Source organism: Pteropus medius, unplaced genomic scaffold, assembly GCF_902729225.1.
Source record: "Pteropus medius unplaced genomic scaffold, Ma_sr-lr_union100, whole genome shotgun sequence".
Lineage (NCBI taxonomy): Eukaryota > Metazoa > Chordata > Mammalia > Chiroptera > Pteropodidae > Pteropus > Pteropus medius.
Window position 1 is genome coordinate 4,665,171 of NW_024351729.1, and position 15,234 is coordinate 4,680,404.

Here is a 15,234-nt window from a genome sequence, read left to right on the forward strand (position 1 = left end):
TGAAAGTTTTGCTTTCTTGAAATGTCCTTGTTCGTTTCAAGGTTACTCTGGCCTCATAATTCAAGTGGTCATATCTCTCATCTTTTCCTACCTTCTGTGTTTGTATAAGTTCCTATTATTTCTCCCTTAATGTTTGGTGATGTCATTAACAAAGTCACACTAGACTGGAAATTTCTTTGTTGTAAGATTTTTAAGTTGTTGATTTATTTTTTATAGATGAATGAGTGTTCAGATTTTCTTCTTCTTGTGTCCTTATTTTGTTTTTTTTTAAAAGAATTTTTTAATGTCATAAAATTTTAAATTTGTTGCCATAAAATTGTTTCTGTTCACTATTATTTAATGTATGAAAGTGTGATAATATTGTTTTCCCATTCTTCATATTGCGATTTGTACCTTCTCTTCTAACTTTATTTTTTTCATTTTATTTATTTATTTATTTATTTTTAGGCGAGGCAACCCTTTGTTGACCTCATAGATTGCAAGGACCTTGTCAGCATACAAGCCCTTATTTTTTATTTTTTTATGCCTACAGCACCTGGTGCTCCTAAGTGGTCTCTCATCCACGTACTAACCAGGCTCGACCCTGCTTAGTTTCCAAGATCAGATGGGATCCAGCTTGTTGAGGGTGGCATGGCCGTAGACTCTCCCAACTTTTCAAAAATCAATTGTGTTCTTCTTTTTAAGGAAGAACTCCTCACTGAATTTCTATATTTCATTTGTTTTCAATGTCATTAATTTCTGTTCTTGTTATTCCTTCCTTTGGCTTTCTATAATTTTAATATGCTTCATATTTTAACTTCTTGAAATAGATATAAACATCACTGATTTTCAGCATTTCTTCTTTTACATTATATATACCTAAAATTATACATTTCCTTTTAAGGATACCTTTGATAAATCAAACAAGATTTGCTAGGACATTCCTTTATTAACATTCAATTAGAAATATTTCATAATTTTTGTGGTGATTTTTTGTGAATTTTCTAACATTTGGCATTTTGTGGTTATTCTAGTTACTGATTTGTACATAATTCCACAGTGATCAGAAAATACATTTTCTATTATTTTGTTCTTTAGATATTTATTGACTTGATATATATCTTATGGAAAATATTTTATATAAGTTTGAAAACATGTTTTACCATGGCCTACTACTGGATCAATTATTAAAAGAGGAGCTGTATAATCTTCAACTGTATGTGTGGATTTTCATGTCTCCTTTTATGTATATATTTAAGCTATGTTATTTAGTGTATGATTTAAAAATACTTTCCTGTCGAATTGACTCTTTATAATTACAAAATGTTCTTAATATATAATATTTTTTTGTTTGTTTTAAGGTCTATATTATTTTTCTTTGGTAAATGTAAAAATAACATCTTTTTTTATCATTTATCTTTCAACATTTTATATATTTATATTTAAAGTATGTCTCTTATAAACAGCATATAATGGGTCTTTTTTGGCAAATTCATAATGAGGAAATATTAACTCATGACCTAGAAGGGAAATAATTCATAAAATAATCAGATCAAAATCTAACACAATAACATTCTTTTATTTTCTTTTGAAATTAACATAAACATATTATACATATAACATAATATAGTATAAAGTTTAATAAAAACCCTAAGGTTCAGATTCTAGTCTTGGAAGATGGATTAATCCATCTGCAATCTTTTTTTCACAGTGATTATAACTAAAAATTCTGGCCAAATGAAACACACAACACCACACACACACACAAATGCCTGAAGACTATCTGAAAAGTAAATCGCAGGGGAATTACGAAGGCAAGTCAACATTTGAAACAAGATCAATAGGCTGGAGGACATGAGTTTTCTTTACTTTTATTTCTTTTTCATCTTCTTTTATTTTTCAGCTATTGCCCGAAGGTGAACCAAATTCATAACTGGGTAGCTGGAGGAGTCAGCAAAAACTCCAAGAAAGGCCAGTCTTTCCAGGCAAAGGGTCAAGAAAAAAGGTGCCAGTGAGCTAGAGAGTCAAGAGGGAATATACGTTATTGATATCATTTTTCTCTTTTTCTGTCCTGTGTCAGCACTGAAGTCAGCTCCAGTCCCAGATCTATACTGCCATCGTCACCCCGAGGGTGCAAGCACCTACCTGTGCCTCTGGGTAGAAGAAGTAGAAGAAGGGTCCTGGTTGTGCAAAGAATATGAGGAAAGATCCTTGCTGTTGGCTGCCTGATTTAATAATTAATTGGATTTCTCTCTTCTCTCACTGTTTTGTCCTAAAGACAGCCTCAGTCATGAGGAACTGTGTCACAGTGATGAATGGTAAATACTTAAAACTCTAAGAGATAACAATCTTTTTGGCCGTAGCAACTGGGGAAAGATAACCCTCACATGAGCAGAGTTTGGAAGAAATCCTGGAGAGGAGAAGGCTGAAAAAGGAGGTCTCTAAGTCTGTGTGTGAATGGACACAGAGGTTGGGCTCGGCCGCAAGCCGTGCATGTGCAGAAATAACCCACAGAACCATAGCAAAGGCTTTGAGAACTGAATGGTAATTGGAGCACTGCTGAGTCTCAAATCAGCCCTTCACTGGAGGATGGAGAGGCAAATCTAAGTCACATCCACAAACACTTTCAAACTCAGTAGCTGTTGGAGTTAGTGCCACAGAAAGTCCGTTGGAACTTGCATTCAGAACGTAAACAGGTTGACTGTCTGCTAAAATGAAACTGATGCCATTCCTCAGAGGACTTTAATAGGACCCGTAGTCTCAAAAAAACTGTTTCCAACATCCAGGATAGTATTCCAGTTCCTGGCAAGAAGCAAGAAGCCTATTTCATCTATTTTCCCCAACTGGGAGGAAAAACAAACAAACAAACAAAAACACCCTACAAAACCATAAGAGAAGGTCTGGGGAGAAGCTATATGAAGAGACTTTTAAGTGAGCACTGTGATACTGACAGGGAAGGCTCAGGGGTAGGGTTTTTAGCTCTGGCTTGAGGAATAGCAAAGAAAACTCCTGAAGTTCAGAGAAAAAGTGTGGAAATTTGCTTCTCTTCTTAATTTCTTCTCTTATTTTCTCTATTGTCTAGCGCAATCCCTCCAAGTCCATGGCAGTGGACATTAAAAGGGGCATCAAGAACCAAAACTCTGATAGAGGTTAAGTATTATCCTCTACTTGGTTAAATTGTAGGTAGAGAAAAGAAAATGGGCAAAGTTAATGGAGTATAAAAGTCCTTAGTTTGTTTGGAAAAGACAGAAAGTTCAGCATGCTGTCAAAGGTCAGGCTGTTTAGAATGAAAAATAAATCTCAAACACGAACCACCCTATGCATCTGGAAATGAGAATGAGGCACTATTCTGTAATACTCCGAACTCAATATTAATGCAATAATCACATGCACCAGGTCAATATCAGTGTGAACAGAGAACACAGAATAAAGTGCAACTAATAGGAGAAATGAATCAGAGAAAAAAAAGAATACAATTTGATGAAAACCCTCAAGTTTTTGTCCTATGAGAAGCAGATGCCAGGATAGGATAAGATGTACAAGAGATTTAGTGGAGTAATGAATGTAAAGAATAGAATGGGAGGGAGTAGGTGTGGGAAGCAGAGCTTTCATACCTTAATGGAAGCTTGGTTCCTGTAGAAGGAGAGCAGAAGTGAAGGATTGGGTAGAAAGAGACTCAGATAACACTTCAGTCCTGAAAAATTAACAACTGGCTGGTACTAGAATTTAGAAAAAGAAGGTTAGTACAGCAAACCACAATCCTTATCACTGAAATCAGCCTCAGGGTTACAACTGGTACTACTCTCTTTCCTGCATAATCTATTTGAATGCCCCTTGCCCTTAGTCATCAATTTGGCCAGTCCTGATATGACCCAGAATGTTTTTCAGAGATCTTGGTAATAATACTTAGGCCATGGTGGTCTCTGAAACTAAGAACTATGCAGAATCTAAATTGCAGAGTCTAAATTCACAAAGATCTCTAGTAAATCATTGGAAAATAAGATAAGTGGGTTTATTCCTGCTTTCATCCTTGATTTCCAGACCCATGCATTCTCCCTGTTAGGGACAAAGCACATAAGAGACAATCTGAATCACTGTCTGTGCTGTATCTGAGGGTTGACACTTTATTCTTGCAGAGTATTGCCTCTGATTCAGCACTTAGATTTGTTTTCAGTAGTCCATCCTAATCCTTTATGAGGATAGCTGCCTCTGGATAGAGCAGAATGTGATATGACCAGGTCATAGACCCCTTTCCTAAACCACCTTTACTATATAATGAGTCCCATGAATAGATAATATATTGTGTGATTTGCCATAGCTGAAAATGAAGTATTTCTGTCTGTAAGTTTCTGTATAGTGGTAATGGCTGAAGCTTTAAGATCAAAAGGAAAGAAAAAAAAGTAAAAGAAAACCCATTCCCAGAATAGGTATCTCTCCCTGTGAAGATAAATAGCTGGTCATACTCAGATATAAGAGATCCATCATAATCTATCTGTCAACAAGGGGACAGTGCTCTTTATGAGGATTAGTGTCATAGCAGAGTCTTTGTCTTTAGAGGATGGACATTCAGAGGCAGCAACAGCTAGATCAGCCTTAGTAAGTAAGAGTCCATGAAATGGGGACTCATATGTTTTCACAGTCTCTGCCATATGACCACTCTGCTCATGTACCTATTATGCCAGTTCCTGGTTAGGCAATGATGAAGGATGGCTAATATCAATAGCAGGGGCAGTATGTCAAATTAGTTTTTCAGTGCCTCTTTTACTGTGTATGCTTTCTGATGGGTATAAAGACATACTACAAAAACCTTCACACTTTTTGCCCATGCTGTATCATTACGCTGACTGGTGTATTCCTTTCTATCAAGACATTTATTGAGACTTTTTCTAGGGACTATCTCTGGTGTGTATTCTTCTCAGAATGAGATTTTCATTTCCAGCTAAGCAATAAATAAACCTGTCCCGAAATGCCATAAAACCATTTGTTTTCTCTAATAACACGTGGTATTACTTGGGTCAGTTAGAATCCTATAAGAATCAAACAACCAGACAGGTTTTGACAGAGAAAAAAATTCTAGTGAGAAAGACTAAAAAGGGAGGGAGTGGTAGTAGGTAGAAAGCGCCTTTAGGCTGCATTTTAAGTCTGGCACCTATAAAAGAATCAAGGAAAGACATTGAGTAGGCAGAGCTTCAGACTACCATTCAGTTATGAGAAAGTCTTGGCCAGGCCAAAGGAAACCCAAAGCAAAACTTTCCCATTAATGAAATGTTCTATCGATGGCACTCTCCGCTTGCTCACTCATTGGCTAGGAGTCATTTGCCTAGGAAAAGCATTGCTTCAGTATTCCTAAGAGTTGCAACTCAAGGCTATCAGACATCTCAGTGCCCTGCAGTGGTTTCTCTTGAAAGAAATCTAAATGGTACATCTCCTTCCAACTGCCTTTGAGACTTATTGCAGAACCAACCTGAACTACATATAGGAATTTATTTTTAGTTTTAAAAATTATTATTTTACAGTATTGCTTAAATTATTTATTTGTTTTTAATTAAATTTATTGGGGTGACATTGGTTAATAAAATTATATAGGTTTCAAGTGTACAATTCAATAATACATCATCTATAAATTGCATTGTGTTTACCACTCAAAGTCAAATCTTCATATATTTGACCCTCTTAGGCCTCATCTACCTCCTTTCATCCTCTACAGTCCCTCTGGTAATCCCCAAACTGTTATCTGTGTCTATAAGTTTTTATTTGTTTGTCATGCTCACTTGTTAGTTTTAGTTTTATATTCCACATATGAGTGAAATCATATGGTTCTTGACTTTTTGTCTGACTTATTTTGTTTAGAATGATAATCTCAAGATCCACCTGCATTGTCACAAATGGCAGTATTTCATCTTTTCTTATGGCTGAGTATATGTACCATGTCTTTATCCAAAGATCTATTGAAAGACACTTCGGTTGTTTCCATGTCTACTCCACTGTGAATAATGCTGCAATGAACATCGGAGTACATATATCTTTACGCATAATTTTCAAATTTTTAAATAGATATCCAGAAGAGGGATTGCTGGGTCATATGGTAGTTCTATTCTTAATATTCCGAGGAAACTCCATACTGTTTTCCATAATGGCTATACCAATTTACATTCCCACCAGCAGTGTATGAGGGTTCCTTTTTCTCCACAATCTCTTGAACACTTGTTATTACTTGTCTTGTTGATAATAGCCATTCTAACAGGTATGAGGTGATATCTTATTGTGGTTTTGATTTGTATTTCCCTAATAGCTAGAGAAGTTGAGCATCTTTTCATATGTCTATTGGCCATTCATATGTCTTCTTGGGAAAAGTGTCAGGTCAGATTCTTTGCCCATTTTTTCATTTGGCTTGTTTGTTGAGTTGTATGAGTTCTTTATATATTTTAGATGTCAGCCCCTTATTGGAGGCATTGTTTGCAAATATCTTATCCCATTCAGAAGATTGCCTCTTTGTTTTCATGATGGTTTCTTTTGTTGTGCAGAAGCTTTTCAGTTTGATATCATTTACTAATATGGGTGTCTCATGTATCAAAACAGATTTAAAAAATTATAACATCCTCTACCAAATAAAGCACAAGTGTTTTGGTCTATCTTTCAATTGAGCACATGATGCATTATTCAGAAAAAAATAAATAATAAAAGGAGTAATGCATTTTTTTTATTGGATAACTCATGACACCATCTGAATATGAGATTCTTAGTAAATTCCTATAAAAATGTTTTTTTCTACTATAAATCATCACATATATCAGAATTTTAGCACTCCAAATATATATAATTTATTAATAACTATATAGGTGAAGTTTAAAAGCATAATTGCTTTTACAAAACAGTACAAGGAGCTTTATATTGATTTCTTTTACTGATTCTACAAAGAGGTCAGTATCCTCCTTGTTTCTATATTTCTAAAGAAGACAACAGAGAGATTGCCTAAGGAATAATGTGAGCTGCAGTGTGAATGGAAGGCTATTGCAATAACAAGAACTATAAAGAGCAAATACTACATGGATATTTATGTTAAACATTAGCTGCACTGATATCTACATCTGTTCACTAACCAAAGACCTAAGTCTACAAGTTCCAGAGAGAGACATTTAGAGGACAAGGTCAGTGAAAGTATTACCTCAATGTTGTTTGTGTCCTCATTTTTGGCTGCTGCTGATCTAGGCTAGATCTTGAAAATTTCTTATACCTTAACTAAAGCATTTATAAGGCCAAAAAAACTCAACTCAAAACAAATTAACCTTTTCTCCCAGGTCTCTAGAGCTTGTGTTAACTCTGTTACCATCGTTCTCATAAAGGGAGCCAAGAAGAATATATTCAAAGAAAGGTGTGCTGAAGGAAAAATCTAGAAGAAGCATTTCTTCTTAAGCCATCAGCAGCAGAGTTGAAACATGTACTCTAAAATTCCTTTCCCTTGTACTCTACTCTTGTTTTTACAATATACACATTAACTCAAAACTTCTATCAGTGTTTCTCAACCTTGAAAGTACATCAGAATTATGTGAGGGAACATTTTAATAAATCCCAGTACGTAGGTCACACTAAAGGCTAGTAATTTTAGAATATAATATCCTGTACACTAACAACCTTCATCCAATGGTTTGGGTGCCCATTAGTGATATTTGTTTGAATCAATGATTCCCTTAGGAGTTGAAAAATGACGTTTTTCCAATTTTATTATTATTCCTACATTTATTATGCTACCTATTGTAAAGAAGTTTTTTCTACTTTCTATTTTTTCAAGTCATTATGTACTCCAAAATTCTCTTTACTATTTAATATAATTCATTACCATTGTTTCTATATTGATGCTCAAGTTATGCCAAATTTGGCCAGTGAACTCCCTTCGATTAAGCTCATGTGTCACTTTGACATGTTTGGTAGGATCAGAAACAAGTTAAGAATGCTCACTAACTCCATGACTATGTAACATTGTAGTGGCATTATTAACCAGTCCATTTGAACAAGAGAAGGCAGTTATGGGCATAAAAAGAAAATTTTAAATAACCTCTATTTGCTGATTATATATTTGTTAAACATAAAATACTGAAAATAAATTGTGTTTATAGTTAAATTTAAGAAGTTAGACATAAAGCAAATGATTAAAACTAAAGAGTTTAAAAAGAAATGAATATTAAGATAAAAAGTAGAAATTAATAAATAGAAGCAGAAGAAATCAATAACACATAAACTTGGGACTTCTGTAAGGATGCAATCATGAAAAATTGACTCTTGTTCCCCACACCCCATCTCTGCCTAAGCACTCAGGAACATGCTGAGTTTCTTGCCTGCACTTGGCAATACAGATGCAGGCAAAACTTTAAAAGTAATTGGATGGATCACAAGGATAAGAGAAACCTCAAGACAATAAATGAAAAAACCCTATGCAATCCTCAGCAGGATTAAGCTACTGGGGCTCTTCATGGGGAATTTTATCAAGATGTGTTTGTTTCTCCGAAGCAGAAATTTTTGCTAAATCTTGAGTATCTTCTTTTGCACAGTTAAGTTATTGCACACTTTACGTACATAGGATAACTTTTAGCCTATCTTTCATCACTCAACATCATTCTGTGTATCCTTTCACATTTTTAATAGATCCTATCGAGAAAAAGGTGTTTAGAGAATGATCAAATAAACAATCATAAGAAAGGCAAAGGTGATGGTTAAATAATATAATCAACAGCTCTATGCCAGTAATTTTTTAATGTAAAATATTTTTTAAACTCTAGAAAATATAAATTTAAAAAATTAAAAAAATAAAATCTGATTATATCAATGAACATTAAATATGTAATAAAATTCTATACAAAGGAAAGCTATCCATCTTATTTCTTTGGAGGATGAGTAAATTTTGATATCAATACTCAGCATGGGAAAGAAGTACAAGAGACTTAATATAACCTCATATATAAATGTAAACAGTTAAATAATACAAATAGAGCAGTTTTTTTTTAAAAAGTAAATACTGAATAAGTATAGTTTATATCAGAATGAAGAATATTTTAAATATATATATGATGGCAAAGATAATATTGATGTGTACAGAAAAAATTTTGATAAAATTGTACTTAGTTCATGTGTTTAAAATAAAACAATTTTAACAATCTAAAAATGAAAGAGACCTTCCTTAAAATGATAAATATCTTAAGCAAAATGCCACAGCAAATAGAACACTGAAAGGTTAAATCTAGAAGATTAAGTTTTATTCTAAAACTCATTTTACATTTAAATTGGGTGGAGTTAGTCTATGTCAGTGATCCTATGTATGGCAGCAAAGTTACACATTTAGAAAATATAATAGGAAAAAATATTATACATATCATTACCAGAGCAATTTCATAAATTATCCAGGAATAAATCTACAAAAGATATACAAAATATTTTTGAAGAACACTAGAAATTATTTTGAAGAATGAAAATGAGCTATACATGAATGGGTATGCATGGATACTAAGGTTTGTACTGCAAGTGTGAGCATATTCCCATAAAAATCAATAAATCTATAAATAAATTAATGAACCTAGAAAATAATTTAAAAATTGAAAAAATTCTACAGATTTCATTAATATGTTGTAAAAAATAAAAGTATAACAATATGATTTAGAACAGTAAACATACACTTCAGACAAGTGGTTACTCCCATGGGAGAAAAATGTCATTAGAGAGGCAAACCTGGGGGATGAACTGAATAGGAAATATTTTTCCTGAAATAAATAAAATTTGAGTTTAAAAGTCAAATATTAATTTTTAAAAAGTTGGTCATTGGTATATCAATATTCATTATATGCTCATAAAGATTTCTATATATTTAAAATATTTTACAATATTTTAAAATACTGGTTGAGCAAAGCCAAATCAACTGAAGACAAAATTTATATCCAAGGTTTAGAATAGAGCAGATCAGGAATAGAGAGGACTAAATGACTCAAGTGCTCTTTAATAGATTTTTTTTTTAAGAGCTATTTTAGGTTCACAGCAAAGTTGAGGGGAAGGTGTAGAAATAGTTCCTATATTCTCCTGCCTTCATACATGCAGAACCTCCTGCATTATTGGCCTCCTCTACCAAAGTGGTACATTTGTTACAATCAGTGAACCTATCCTGACACATCATTATTGCCCAAAGTCTATAGTTTACATTACTATTCACTCTTGGTGTTGTACATTCTATGGGTTTGGACAAATGTATAACAAATATATCCACACTGACGGTCTTCTAGAATCAACAGAAATTCAAGGTTTTTTTTTTTCTGAACTAAATTTCTTTGAGGACTATAGAAGACACATTGAATAATAAAATGGTATAATACATAGCAATATAATATGAGTGAATGAGAAAAATTTTATATTTGAAATTTAAAATAAGGCAAAAGGAGGACTAGAAGAACAACATGACTCTTGTGGCCTTAATACAAGATTTTCTTACCTTTTTAATATTAAAGAAAAAAAACTTTTCCTGATTAAATTTTTTGAGGACTCCGGAAGATACACTGAATATCATAATGAACAATATTCTCAATAACCTTCACAAAAAATATGCAGAGAACAATTTATGAATGTGTCATATTTTGCTCTTATTGAAATCTGATCATGTAATTTTCTTAAAATATACCTTTGTAAAATCATTTAGATGTTACAATTATTATTAGCTTTGTATCTGACTTTTTGTTGATCTTTTAAATTTGAGGGTAAAGATTGCAGAATCCTGAGAAATATATATTTAATAAGTTATGCAAACTCCTCTTTCTCAAAAACCAGCTATCTTTGGAGACTTGACAGCTGCTGGAATGTTGCCAGGCTGCCAGAATCCAAATATTGTAAAGTGCTACTGAACATGCTGGAGGAGTGCAGTGACTGCACGAAACAGGGTATCCCAAAAAGTTACTCTGTGAAGGTTATTCTAAGCCTTTGAAGATATGGGTAATAGAGGTAGGTAATTTATAGATTTACAGACATGACTAAAGCCCAGTGAAATAATCTCATAAACACTGAATGCTTTCTCTTCTCAACACTGTCATTAATAATTGTTTTTCTTTAGGTTCCTATACATAAATATAATTAAACAATTTTTGTTTTCACTTCCTATTATTTGAAATACTATTAGACCCTGATTACTTAGAAGTGTTATGGCCAGAATTATTTATGCTTTAGTCGATTTCTTCATAATATCCCATATAAATTTTCTTAGACTAACAAATGATTCACTTATGCCCACAGTAATAAAAATAATAACAAAAATAATATTTTCATGTTCATCTATTATGCCTACTTCCCAGTGATAAAATTGAGCTCATTTGAGGAGAGTGATTTGTTTATATTTATTATCAGAATTTTTGAAAAATCACAAATCTCTGTTTTGTAGAAAAAGTTACTTTTAAAGTCATTATTCCATGAGCCGGTATGTTATCTCATTAAGTTAAAAAAAAAGGTGGAGGAGTCTGCCATATATGCTTATATAAAATTTAGATATTCCTTCTAACAGCAAATACATAAAGACATTTCTAGAATTTGAGAAAAATAATTTCTGCTTTATTTACTACATTTTTTCTTCTGTAAAGGATTAAAAAGCTTTTTTGGGGTATTCCTATAAAAAGGTTTATGAAAGGTATACTTGTTAGAATCTTGCTTTTGGGGTAATTAATGATGAGAGATATATACAACAGAAGAAAATTTTTGTGTTATTGCTAAGGCAGCAAATTCTTCCTGACATTTTCACAGCACATTCTCCAATTAAGAAGGCAGCTGTCATATTGACTGAATTGATAATCTGTTCATATGTCACCAGAGAATGAGAGGGTTCAAGTTTAGAAATTAATGTTTCCTTGGATTTTTGTCACTGCCAACAAGAAAAATATTCATTTTGATTGTCTTCCTGGCTTTGCAGAGTTAGACTTGTTTCTATAGATCTGAATTATTAATACTAGTATAGGGGAGAGGACCTATAAAAACAAAATAAAAAAAGATATTATTATCTGTCCTCTGCTCTCTATGAAGACAAAAAAGATTGTTATAATATAGTATGTTTTAATGAAAATATCTATATTAAGGCTTGTGACTTTTTAGTAATACCAAAATTGATTTTAGAATTCAAGCTAAAGAATTGATATAGTAGTAAAGTTTACAAACATTCCTACTATGGGTGTCACATAAATTCTCTGCACTGGTCTTCAAATATTTGTAGTCTGTGTCTCCAGGTTCTTCCCCATGCCTTTGATGCTAAATATCATGTCATATAACAGAGACACACACATAGACACACGCACAGAAGAAAAAATTCAAGTTGGCTATTTTTGTGTATTTTAATGTATACTACATTAATTTCTTTACCTCTCTGTCCTTATTCTATTTGTTAGCTTCAACTCCATATGTTTATCTGATTGACAGAAGGGATGAGGTAGCAAAAAATGTAATGGGAACTCAGGTGAAAATGTGGAGAGGAAAGGCAAGAAAGAAGCAGAAAACTGGATAAAAGAGCAGGAAAAATAAGAGGAAACAGGTAGAGAATGCAGTAAAGAAAAAAGAGAACAGAGAAGAATCACTGAAAATCTTCATAATTGCATATTCCTCATTTGGGTGAACATAATTCAGAAGATAGTTCAAAAAATTTTCAAACCAAATTTCATTTGGCTTGAAGATTTCATATTATTCCTACTTCATCTTTTTAAATATCATTTATTTAATGTTCAGTGATGATATTCTTATGCAGAGATAATAATGGGTTGTATGAGAGAAAAATAGAAATTGTGTAAGCCTTAGTACCTTGCTGTTATGTTGCATATCTTTGGATAAAAATGTGTTAACTACTTTTTATATTTTCTTAACCATTTGTAAGTCAAAAGTGTTCAAATTTACTAACCTAACAAAAATAGCCATCACTGTGGCATCTGACCCACATTACAAGCACCACAGTATAATGCATATTTTAGCTAAATGACTAGTAAGTTATTTAACCAGAGGCATAACTGGTAAAATTAAATGCAAAACAGTAGGCATTAGGACACTTATTAGAGGGTAGTTTTAATTATATTTGCCATATTATTAGCTCAAGCAACTAAATAGACAAGTTTCTCTGAAGTGCAAATCTTTAAGAAAAACATATACACGCGCTTTAATAAAATTAACCACTTGGTTTAATTTAGCATTCATTACCCATAATACTTGTTAGCATTGCTATACTGTAATTAAGAATCTGACAGACTATTCGCAATAAACTATTTTTTAGAGACAATTAAAATATAAGTTTGAGAGAGAAAAAAGCCTCGTTTTTAGATAAACACTGGATATAAATATATCATCATTATATACAGACAGAATCCGTAGATATTTACAATTACTGAACCTTTACTCCCTAATTCCAACATCCATAGACACCCCCGCCCCCAAAGAAACTTTTATGTTTTAAAGATACTTTATATATTCCTCAAAATTTAAAATGAATCAGTGAGTTTTCTTTCTGGAACCCTCAATATTTTCTATTTTTAAAGAGAGAGGGATAGCTTGCTTTACTTTTATGGCAGACACAGATACTTTTGCCTACACTTTGTATATATTTATACACTCAGAAATTAAAAAGAAATTTCATTATTTCCAAATTTCTAACAAAATTAATCTAATTAATAAAAGATATTTTGAAAAAATTAGATATGCTTGCCATCATCTGCAATCTATAATTCTGTAAATGAAAGTATATTTAGGGCATTGTTTACTTTTTACTGGTATAATTATAATATTTAAAGGTAAATGATTGAATAATTTCAAGGAAATATAATCTAAACTACATTCTCAATGTTTTTAGGTTTTTGGATGAACGACGCCAGAGGGTGATATGAATACATAACATCAATATGACATCTGACTAAATTCTACTCTCGTGCACAGTAAAAAGTGTATTATACACTTTTGTGCACAATTTTATGATTGAGGATTAAAGCTATAGGCAAAGTTCTTACCGATTGTACGATTGTAAATGACTGAGCTGGGATTTGAAAGCATGTCTATTTGATTACAAAAAAAAAAAATGTTTCAAAGTGTGTTCTTTATACAAAAGAAGAATTAATATAAAAATATTAAACTTTAAAAATATCTTAGCAATCCCTGAATACTTGGAGTTTCATAAAAGAAGCAGTGCTGCTTGTGGTACTGACATAAAGCCTTCATTAACAACATTCTGCTGTAATATATAAAGATGAGTAAAGTCATCAGATGTGAACAATTTATTTACTCATTCAATAATTTTGAAAGGTCATTATTCTTAATTTAAATCCTGTGTCTTTGTAACATTTCAAGTATCTTACAAGATAAAAAAATTCGTAGAATTATTTTTTAAAATTTGTCTATATTGTATGTTTTTTCCAGCACTGATTTTTTTCTTAATATATGTCTATTTACTTAATAGAGGTGAGAAATATTAGAAAACACTTAAAAGGTGAGACCTTCCTATATAATAATATCACAAGAATGAAGTACATAAGCAATTTATTTCCAAGTTAAATTTTGGGTTAAATTTCCATCAATGAATTAACTTCCAATATGGCAGAGTAAATTTTTGTTGATCCTACAGGTTCAAAGATAACTCCAAATTCTGGACAGAGATAAAAATTCTTTTAAAGGAAAAAAATATCCTAAAGTCACAGGAGACTAAACAAAAACAGGAGACCGATTCTGGAAGAGAATAATCAGCACAGGTTGACTTCTTAACATTGCTTTTTGATTGGGAAAAAAAAAAAAAGGCCCAGTTAGCACAACATAAGATTAAAATTTCAACAGAAAATCTGCAGTCTTCCTTCTATAAAGAAGTAGAGCATGGAGTTGGAGAAACCATACCTGCTAGAGAGTGAGATGGGATACCAAGAAGAGAAGACATATTCTGTGTATAAACTCTGCCCCAAATTTTGAGTAATATCAACTCATGCATGTATAGACGGAACCCAGATAAAGACAAAATAAACTGAGATTTTTAGCTCCCAAATAATATACAGAAATTGTAATTTGAGCCAAAGTAAGTTAGTTGCCTATTTAAAAAGTAATCAATAGTCTTCAAAAAATATGACAAATCCAGAATTTCCACAATAAAAGTCAAAATATCTTAAATAAAACCCAGAAGAACTCATAGAAAGAACACAAAGTGTGGCCATGCTTAAAGAAAAGACAATGAACCTCGGGATGACACATGTTTGAATGAACAGACAGACATTTTAAAGGACCCATATGCTT

General features: G+C 32.3%; 1 pseudogene; it reads right to left on the bottom strand.

Moving 5' to 3' along the window:
- Positions 1-523: 523 nt before the first annotated feature.
- LOC120587871 (uncharacterized) lies at positions 524-642 on the bottom strand (annotated as a pseudogene).
- Positions 643-15,234: the final 14,592 nt, after the last annotated feature.